The following is a 9,371-nucleotide window of genomic DNA, read 5'->3' as shown; positions in this document are numbered from 1 at the left end:
GAGGTGACCCAGCTCGGGAAACTGGAGCTGAGCAGAGTAGGCCTGGTCCCCCTTCCACCCTCACCCTCACGTCTATGTCTTTCTTCACCTCTCAGAGCCAGGACGGGCCACCATGAACCAGGTATCACCAAGCGTCTGGTGGGAGTAAGATAAAAGCCAGCATAGGTGATGCATCTAAGTCAGGTAGAGATCCAGCTCTAAGTTTGTTTTTGTGAGAAGTTGGGGGATGAGAAGTCCTGGCACAGAGGACACTGTTCCAGGCGCTGCGAGAAGTCCCTGTGCTCTTGTTAATACTTGGACAGGGCAACAGACAGGCCCTTTGCTGGGTTCCTCCACCCACCTCTCCTTTCAGGAAGTGGATACTGCAGGAGGCTCAGAGAAGAAAACTGCCCTGAGGTCAAGCAACCAGTCAGTGATTGAGGCGACAAGAGGATCAAAGTCTTCTGGCTCCTAGTCTGGGGTCCTTTCATTTTTCATGTCCCTACCAGGCTAAATGCTTCTTGACCCTTACAGCTGGAGTGCTGTCATGTGACCTACATTCCCCACTCTAAGGCATTCCCACAAGCTTGGAGGGGAAAGCAAAGACATGCGAGGTGACCTCTCTGTATGAGGTGTCAACTTAAAAAGCAAATTTGCCTGGCATTTTACCCTCAAAATGAATTTATTTTGGAAAAGCCAAAAGAATTGCAATTCAAGATGTGCATGCTGTGGCAAACCATAGGCTAATCCAGAGAACAAAGGAGGGGAGCTGCTTTTATAGAGAAAAAGGGGGAGGCTGAGGGGCTGTTCTAAGGAAAGTCTATTGGGGGAAAGGAACAGTTCAGGGAGGCAACGGGGCTTCTCATTGGCTGAGCTGTGGCATTTCTCATTGGCTGAGCTGCGGCATATCTCATTGGCTGAGCTGTGATGTTTCTCATTGGCTGAGCTGTGGCGTTTCTCATTGGCTGAGCTGTGGTGTTTCTCATTGGCTGAGCTGTGATGTTTCTCAATGGCTGAGCTGTGGCATTTCTTATTGGCTGAGCTGTGGTGTTTCTCATTGGCTGAGCTGTGGCATTTCTCATTCGCTGAGCTGTGGCATTTCTCATTGGCTGAGCTGCAGCATATCTCATTGGCTGAGCTGTGATGTTTCTCATTGGCTGAGCTGTGGCATTTCTCATTGGCTGAGCTGTGGTGTTTCTCATTGGCTGAGCTGTGGTGTTTCTCATTGGCTGAGCTGTGGTGTTTCTCATTGGCTGAGCTGTGGTGTTTCTCATTGGCTGAGCTGTTGCCGGGTGGGGAGAGAAATCTTCCTTCAGTAGTAAAGTAGTTTTACTTCCAATCAAAGATGCAACTGTCCCTCTCTTCTTGTTTGGTGTAATTGACTAATGTGTGATAGGGCGTGAGAGCTCCCCCTACAGGCCTTCCTGACTCCAATTTCGTTAAGGTTTCTTCTATTAATTTCCGCAGGGGAGGTTGGTGGTCTTGGTGGATGTGGGGTGGAAGCCTCCAGCCCCCTGCACTGGGCTGCATTGGGTGAGGTATCTCTGCTGGACAGTCCTGCAGCATGAGTTTGGTTGTTGACCTTGATTTGGATGACCATTCCATTGACTTGGTGAAGCCACATGGGTGGTGTCAGCAAGTAGTTTCAACCAAAACAGGAGTCAGCAAATTTTTCCTACAAAGAACTGGATAATAAATATTTGTGGCTTTGCAGGACATGTGGTCTCTGTTGCATATTCTTCTTTGTTACTTATTTTTCACACCTCTTTAAAAATGTAAAAACTGTTCTTAGCTCACAGGACAGATTTATCCCACAGACCGTAGTTTGCCAACCCCTGACCTAGGGCCATGTCAAGCCACAAAGGGAATGCTGGTGGCTATACCAGAATTTAGTTTGAACTTCTTAGTTAGCCCACTTTGGGCCAGGCTGCCACCTGGAGGATGTAACCACCAGGCTGTCCAGCAAGAAGAAAGAAAGGTGACCCAAGGGGCTGGCCCGGTGGCATAGTGGCTAAGTTCACGTGGTTCGGATCCCAGGTGTGGACCTACACACCACTCATCAAGCCATGCTGTGGCAGCGTCCCACATATGAAATAGAGGAAGATGGGCACAGATGTTAGCTCAGGGCCAACCTTCCTCACCAAAAAAAGAAAAAAAAAGAAAGAAAGAAAGAAAGATGACCCAAGAATAGTCATGGGGCAGAATCCTTAATTTTCAAAACAGGTCTGTATGAATCCCTACAATTTTGGTCTCAGTCACTATCCAGGAGGCAACCAAGAAGAGAGGAAGCCTCTCTGGAAACACCCACATTCAGGGACCAAACTGCCTCAGGTGTGTGGACCAGAAGGAGGTGAGGAATGTAGAATCAGGAATATATTCTTGAACAGATTTTTGAGGAAACTGTTCTAACAATCAATAATACCAGATCCCAGTGTACGGAGGGAAAGGAGAAAGTCCCAGCCAATACCTTAACCATCAACTGCCTGCAATCTGGCTTCTGCGGTTGGCTTTGGGGTTGAACGGCTGCTGGACCCTAGTGGACACCACCAGATTTTTTTTTTTTTTTTTAAAGATTGGCGTCTGAACTAACAACTATTGCCAATCTTCTTTTTTTTTTTCCTGCTTTTTTCTCCCCAAATCCCCCCAGTACATAGTTGTAGGTGCTTCTAGTTGTGGCATGTGGGACGCCGCCTCAACATGGCCTAATGAGCGGTGCCATGTCCACGCCCAGGATCCGAACCCTGGGCCGCCGAAGCAGAGCGCGCGAACTTAACCACTTGGCCACAGGGCCGGCCCCACCAGATTTTAACTTAGCCAACCAGCAGCGAACCAGGCCCGGCCACTTATGGGAATGTCTGTGGATCGAGGCGCCACTGAGCCAGCGGCTTGGTTTCAGGCAGTGGAGTAGGGGATAAAGTTCCCCTCAAAGGGGTAGCTGCTACTTTTCCATTGCAAAACTGAGATGACAGGAGGACCAGGCCGGCTGTGTTCTTGAATTACCATTTACATTTAAGCATTTTGGACCTTACTAGTTGTCAAGTTCAAGCTGACCTACACCAAAATGGAGGTGTAAGGTTAGGACATCCAAGGTCTCCAGGAGTCAGGCCTTCCCTTCAAGGCGAGCTTAATAACAATTCATAGCCGCCTTTTCTTAAAAGGGGTGTACATAGCGGCTGCATCTGGCAGGTGGCGCTGTTGTCAAGGGAAACGGCCTCTGCGAGCACTCCGGAGACCACTAAGTCATTAAAGTTGCGATTTTCCTTTCTCCTTTTGGAATTCTGCCTCGTTTCTGTAGACTACCATGCAGAGGACCACACGTGCTATAGTCCCTGGATGGGAGAATCATCTGACACTTATGGGACATTCACAGTATGAACATGCAAAACATCAATACCAATTATAAGTTCGATAGTGGAAGCCACAACAGCACATTGAATTGGCCCAAAGTCCTGACCCCACAAAGCGACTTCAGCTTCCTTTTCCCCACTGTGAGCCTTATCAGTTGAATTCAGGTGCATTTTCCTCCTTGGGGAACGTGGACCAAGGAGTCTAACATGCGTGAGTCAGGGACCACAGCATCAGCTTAAGAGAAATCTCTGCCTGTGGGGTATGGTGTCTCCAGGATCCGTAAAGGCTGATCCTTGTTGGACCTCCTTTGCAGTTAGGGGCTGCAGGACCAACAGTTTGTCTTTTCTAAGCTATGAAATATCCATTTGAGCCCAGACAGTCCTCAAGATGACGGCCTTCATTTTGTCTTCATCCAAGGCCCATCCATCCTTAGTTAGTGATGGGGTGGCAGGCAATGCAACACAGGTAGTGGAGGTCACTACCAAAAAGTGTCATTCCTTCCAGAGATGTACAAACGGCCAACAAGCACGTGAACAGAAGTTCAACGTCATCACTCATTAGGGAAATGTGAGTCAAACCCATAATGAGATACCACTTTGCACCCACCAGAATGTCAATAACCAAAAAAAATGGCAAGTAACAAGTGTTGGTGTGGATTTGAAGAAACTGGAACCTCATACATTGCTGGTGGGAATGTAAAACGGTGCAGCCCCCGGGAAAATCAAGTTGGCAGTTCCTTAAAAAAGTTAAATATAGAGGGGCTGGCCCCGTGGCCGAGTGGTTAAGTTCGCGCGCTCCGCTGCAGGCGGCCCAGTGTTTCGTTGGTTCCAATCCTGGGCGCGGACATGGCACTGCTCATCGAACCACGCTGAGGCAGCGTCCCACATGCCACAACTAGAAGAACCACAACGAAGAATACACAACTATGTACCGGGGGGCGTTGGGGAGAAAAAGGAAAAAATAAAATCTTTAAAAAAAAAAAAAGTTAAATATAGAAATATCAGCAATTCCACTCCTAAGTGTCTACTCAAAAGAACTGAAAACAGGTGCCCAAACAAAAACCTGTCTGTGAACATTCATAGCAGCATTATTCACAATAGCCAAAATGCAGACGCCACACAAATGTCTGTCAATGGATGCATGGATAAAATAAAAGTGATATATCCATATGATGGATCTTATTCAACCGTAGAAAGGAATGAAGATACAACATGGACGAATCTTGAAAACGCTGCACTAAGTGAAAGAAGTCAGACACAAAAGACCACATATTTTATTATTCCATTTATATGAAATGTCCAAAATAGGCAAAGCCACAGAGATAGAGAGCACGTGGGTGGCTGCCAGGGGCCGGGGGAGAGGAGAATGAGAAGTGAGTTCTTAATGGGCGCAAGGCTATTGTTTGGAGTGATGAAAACTTCTGGAATAGCTAGTGATAATGACTGTATAACATTGTAAATGTACCAAATGCCACTGAATTGTGCACTTAAAAAGGGACAAAATGGTAAATTTTATATTATATGTATTTTGCCACAATAATAAAATACAAATTGGAAACAACAAAATAAAATCGCCTCTATTTACAGACAGCATGACTGTATACACAGAAAATCCTAAAGAATCTGCAAAAATGATACTAGAACTAACAAAGAGAATTCAGCAAGGTCATAGAATACAAGATGAATATACAAAAAAATCAGTATTTCTGTATACTAGCAATAAGCAATGAGAAATTTAAAATTATTGAATAGTAGCTTATACAACAGTATATTGTATAGGAATACATCTAACAAAATATGTGCATGATTTGTATGCTGAAAATCACAAACAGTCCAGACAGAAGTCAAAGAAAATCTAACTGGGGCCAGCCCCGTGGCCTAGCAGTTAAGTTCAGTGGACTCCACATTGGCAGCCCAGGTTTGGATCCCAGGCACGGACCTACACCACTTGTCAGCAGCCACCCACATACAAAATAGAGGAAGATTGGCATGGATGTTAGCTCAGGGCAAATCTTCCACAGGAAAAAAAAAAATTTAATAAAATAAAGGCAAAAATAAAATCTTTTTTTTAAAAAAGACCTAATTAAATTAAGTGATATGCAATGTTCATGGATCAGAAGATGCAATACCATTAAGATGTCAATCACATTAAGCTGATCTGTAGATTCAATACAATTTCAAACAAAATCCCAGCAGGTTGTTGGAAGAAACTGACAATCAGATTCCAAAATCTATGTCAAAAATCAAAGGAACAGGAATAACTAAAACGATTTAGAAAAGGGAAAGCAAAGTTGGAGGACTCACGCTACCTGGCTTCAAGATTTCGTATAAAGCTATGGTTTCGAAACAGTATGATATTGGTGAAAAGACAGACATATAGATGTAGTGAGAATAGAGAGCCTAGAAATGGACCCACACATATATGGTCAATTGATGTTCAACAAAGGTACCAAATAATTCAGTGGAGAAAAAAACAGTCTTTTCAACCCACAGTGCCAAAACAACTAGGCAACCCATATGCAAAAAAAATAAATAACGTTGACTCTAACATTACTCTCTCTATAAAAATGAACTCCAAATAGATTGAAGACCTAAATGTAAAACCCTAGACTATAAAAGTTTGAGGAGAAAATCTTTGTGACCTTGGGTTAGTTGTCTCTCAGGACAACAGAACTATGAAACATAAAAGAGAATGTTGACAAAAATTTCTTTGTTAATTTGAAAATTCTGCTCTCCAAAAGACACCATTAAGAAAATGAAAAGGTAAGCCACATACTGAGTGAAAATATTTGCAAAACACATATCTGGTAAAGGAGTATCCAGAACATATTAACTTTTACAATTCAATGATAAGAAAACAAATAACTCATTTTTTAAATGGATAAAAGATTTGAACTGACACTTGGCCAAAGAAGCTACACTGATGGCAATAAGCACATGAGAAGATGCTCAAGATCATTAGTTATTAGGGAAATGCAAATTAAAAGCACAATGAGATACCACTACAAACCTGTTAGAATGGCTAATTGAAAACACTGATAAGAGCAAGTGCTAGTAAGGATGCAGAGCTACTGAAACTCGCTTCTACGTTGCTGGTGGAAATGCAAAATGCAAAAGGTGCAACCACTTAGGGAAAGAGGGGCAGTTTCATATAAAGTTATACAGATGCTTATTATACAACCCAAACACCCCAATCTTAGGTCTTACCCAAAAGAAACAAAAACATATGTCCAATACCCACAGTTTTCTCAAATCCAATCCAGGTTTTGTAACAGCCCCTTGGCTTGTCGAAGTCTTGACTCCATAGGAGCAACTAAATCCATTCCAGGTCTTGGCTGCAGGTTTGAGCAGCCGCGCTGTCCCTTTAATATCTCAGGTCCTCAGCCTTCAGTCGTAAAGTACATGCATTCTTGAGTCCTTGCTGCAGTCTGTTGCCCCTTTTCTCTGACGACCTGCAGCCTCTCTATCTGGAGTTTTCTTTTTTGTATAAAATGCACCCCTCTTTCAAATGACCTGCTGGCTTGGGGGTTTAGTGGCTTACATATTCTTCTACTGATGGTCACTCTCCCTCCCCGACATCTGAGATCTGGAGCAGACAGCTTGGGGGGCCCTGCTGGATCCTAGGCTGGTGGATGCCAGAGCTGTCCCATGCCCTCAGCTGCCCCTCCAGAGGACCCTAGACTAGTAGATCATGACTACACTGCTCACTCTTGGTTAATGGACGCCCAGTCACTTACTGGCCTTGCTGGTGACCTACCATCACTCCTAAGAGGGAATACCTTCCACCTTCATGATGGCCCAGTTAAACTCTGCAAGGCTTCCAAAAAGACAGCACCAGCACAGATGGAGACTTTTCCTTTGTGGTCACCAACTACCATGCAAAGGAGTCAGGATATCCACCACTCAGGCTATGCAATAGAGAAGTTTCTTGAAATACGTTCATTGAAGGGAAACATATAAGTAGGGAGAATTTAAAACATAAACTTATAGGGCCGGCCTGGTGGGGTAGTGGTTAAGTTTGCATGCTCCACTTCGGCAGCCTGGAGTTCACAGGCTTGGATCCCAGGCATGGACCTAGTACCACTCATCAAGCCAAGCTGTGGCAGCATCCCACATAAAACAGAGGAAGATGGACACAGATGTTAGCTCACCAACAATCTTCCTCAAGCAAAAAGAGGAAGAACTGGCAACAGATGTTAGCCCAGGGCCCATCTTCCTCACCTCAAAAAATAATTAATTAATTAATTAAAACATAAACTTATAGCAGTATTTTAGGGTAATTTCTCAAGAGTCAAGATTCCTTTTCAATTAAGGGACTTTCGGTTTCCAAATGGGTTTATGCATGTAAATGAAGTGAGAAGTTGTAAAACTTAACTAAACTACTTTACTATTGAAGGAAGATTTCTCTCCCCACCCAGCAACAGCCCAGCCAATGAGAAATGCCACAGCTCAGCCAATGAGAAACGCCACAGCTCAGCCAATGAGAAATGCCGCAGCTCAGCCAATGAGAAACGCCACAGCTCAGCCAATGAGAAACGCCACAGCCCAGCCAATGAGAAACGCCACAGCTCAGCCAATGAGAAACGCCACAGCTCAGCCAATGAGAAACGCCACAGCTCAGCCAATGAGAAACGCCACAGCTCAGCCAATGAGAAAGTGGCAGCTCAGCAAACAAGCAGCCAGGGTTGCCCTGAACTGTTACTTTCCCCCAATGGACTTTGCTTTAGAACTGCCCCTCCCTCTCCCCCTTTTTCCCTATAAAGGCAGCTCCCCTTCTCTGTTTACTGGATTTGCCTATGGTTTGCCTAGCATATGCATCCTGAATTGCACTTCTTTTGGCTATACTCTAATAAACTCATTTTAAGATAAAATAACAGGCAAATTTGCCTTTTAAGTTGACCATACACAGTTCAACAGAGATAAACTAATACAAAGCTCTCAGATAAATTAAGTGGGTTTCAGGAAACTGGGAAAGGAGTAGAAAGAAACACAGAGTTAGCACAGACCTATTTACTGCACAAAACAGATATCATCCCCAGGACTGGGGAGATAAAGGGAAGAGAATAGTTATCAGAACCTAAACTGTCCGAGAAGTGCTCCCTGTGGAACTGAAACCCAGACTAGAAAAGGGGCTGCCTGGAGCCGCCCTGAAGGCCTAGTAGTTAAAGTTCAGAAAGTTCAGCACTCTCACCGCTTCAGCAGGCTGGGTTCATTTCCTAGGTGTGAAAATACAACACCTGTCAGTAGCCCTGCTGTGGTGGCAGCTCACATAGAACTAGAAGGACTTACAACTAGAATATACAACTATGCACTGGGGCTTTGGGGAGGAAAAGAAGAGGAAGATCGGTAACAGATGTTAGCTCAGGGTGGAATCTTTCCCCACAACAATTATGACAAAAAAGAAAGGTTTCATTTACTTAATAAAAGAAAAACGTTGGGGGGGGAGCTGCCTGGATGGAGCTGGTGTAACTGAAGGCAGACAATGAAACTGATTCTGGGAGTGCTGGGGGGGAAAGCTAAAAGCTACAACCCACTACTGCTGTCAGAGGAAGCAGTGTTCTGGGGGGGACGCTTAGGAACTGGAAGCAAAGAGAAAGGAGCAAGTCCCTTCTTACTCCGCCAGCCGCTGGGCTCCTTCTAGCGCCCCCTTTAGGCAGAGCCTAATAGGAACCCAGCTGACAAGGCAAAAAACGTGGCTTGCAGGATTCCAGCCCCAGCATCACAGAGTAGAGTATAGAACGGCGGATTTGGAGCTGAGACAATAAGTTAAAAAGCCAGCACGCCGACTGAGTGAGTTCCTAGGACTTTGTAGCATCTGACATTTCTAAATACAACTTGATGCTTTACCAAGGCTCTGGATCCAGATTGCCCAGGTTTCTATTCAAACGCAGCCACTTTCCAGCTGTGTGACCTCATGTGTGTCACTTATCTGTGCCTCAGTTTTCTTATCTGCAAAATGGAGACACTAGGACCTACCTTATATGGTTGTCATCAGAATTCATTGATTTAGGACTTGTGAAGCACTTTCCAGAACTCAAGGCCAGA

The sequence above is a fragment of the Equus caballus genome, chromosome 10, assembly GCF_041296265.1.
Source record: "Equus caballus isolate H_3958 breed thoroughbred chromosome 10, TB-T2T, whole genome shotgun sequence".
Classification (NCBI taxonomy): Eukaryota; Metazoa; Chordata; class Mammalia; order Perissodactyla; family Equidae; genus Equus; species Equus caballus.
The sequence above is the reverse complement of the archived record's forward strand: the minus strand, read 5'-3'. Positions refer to the sequence as shown.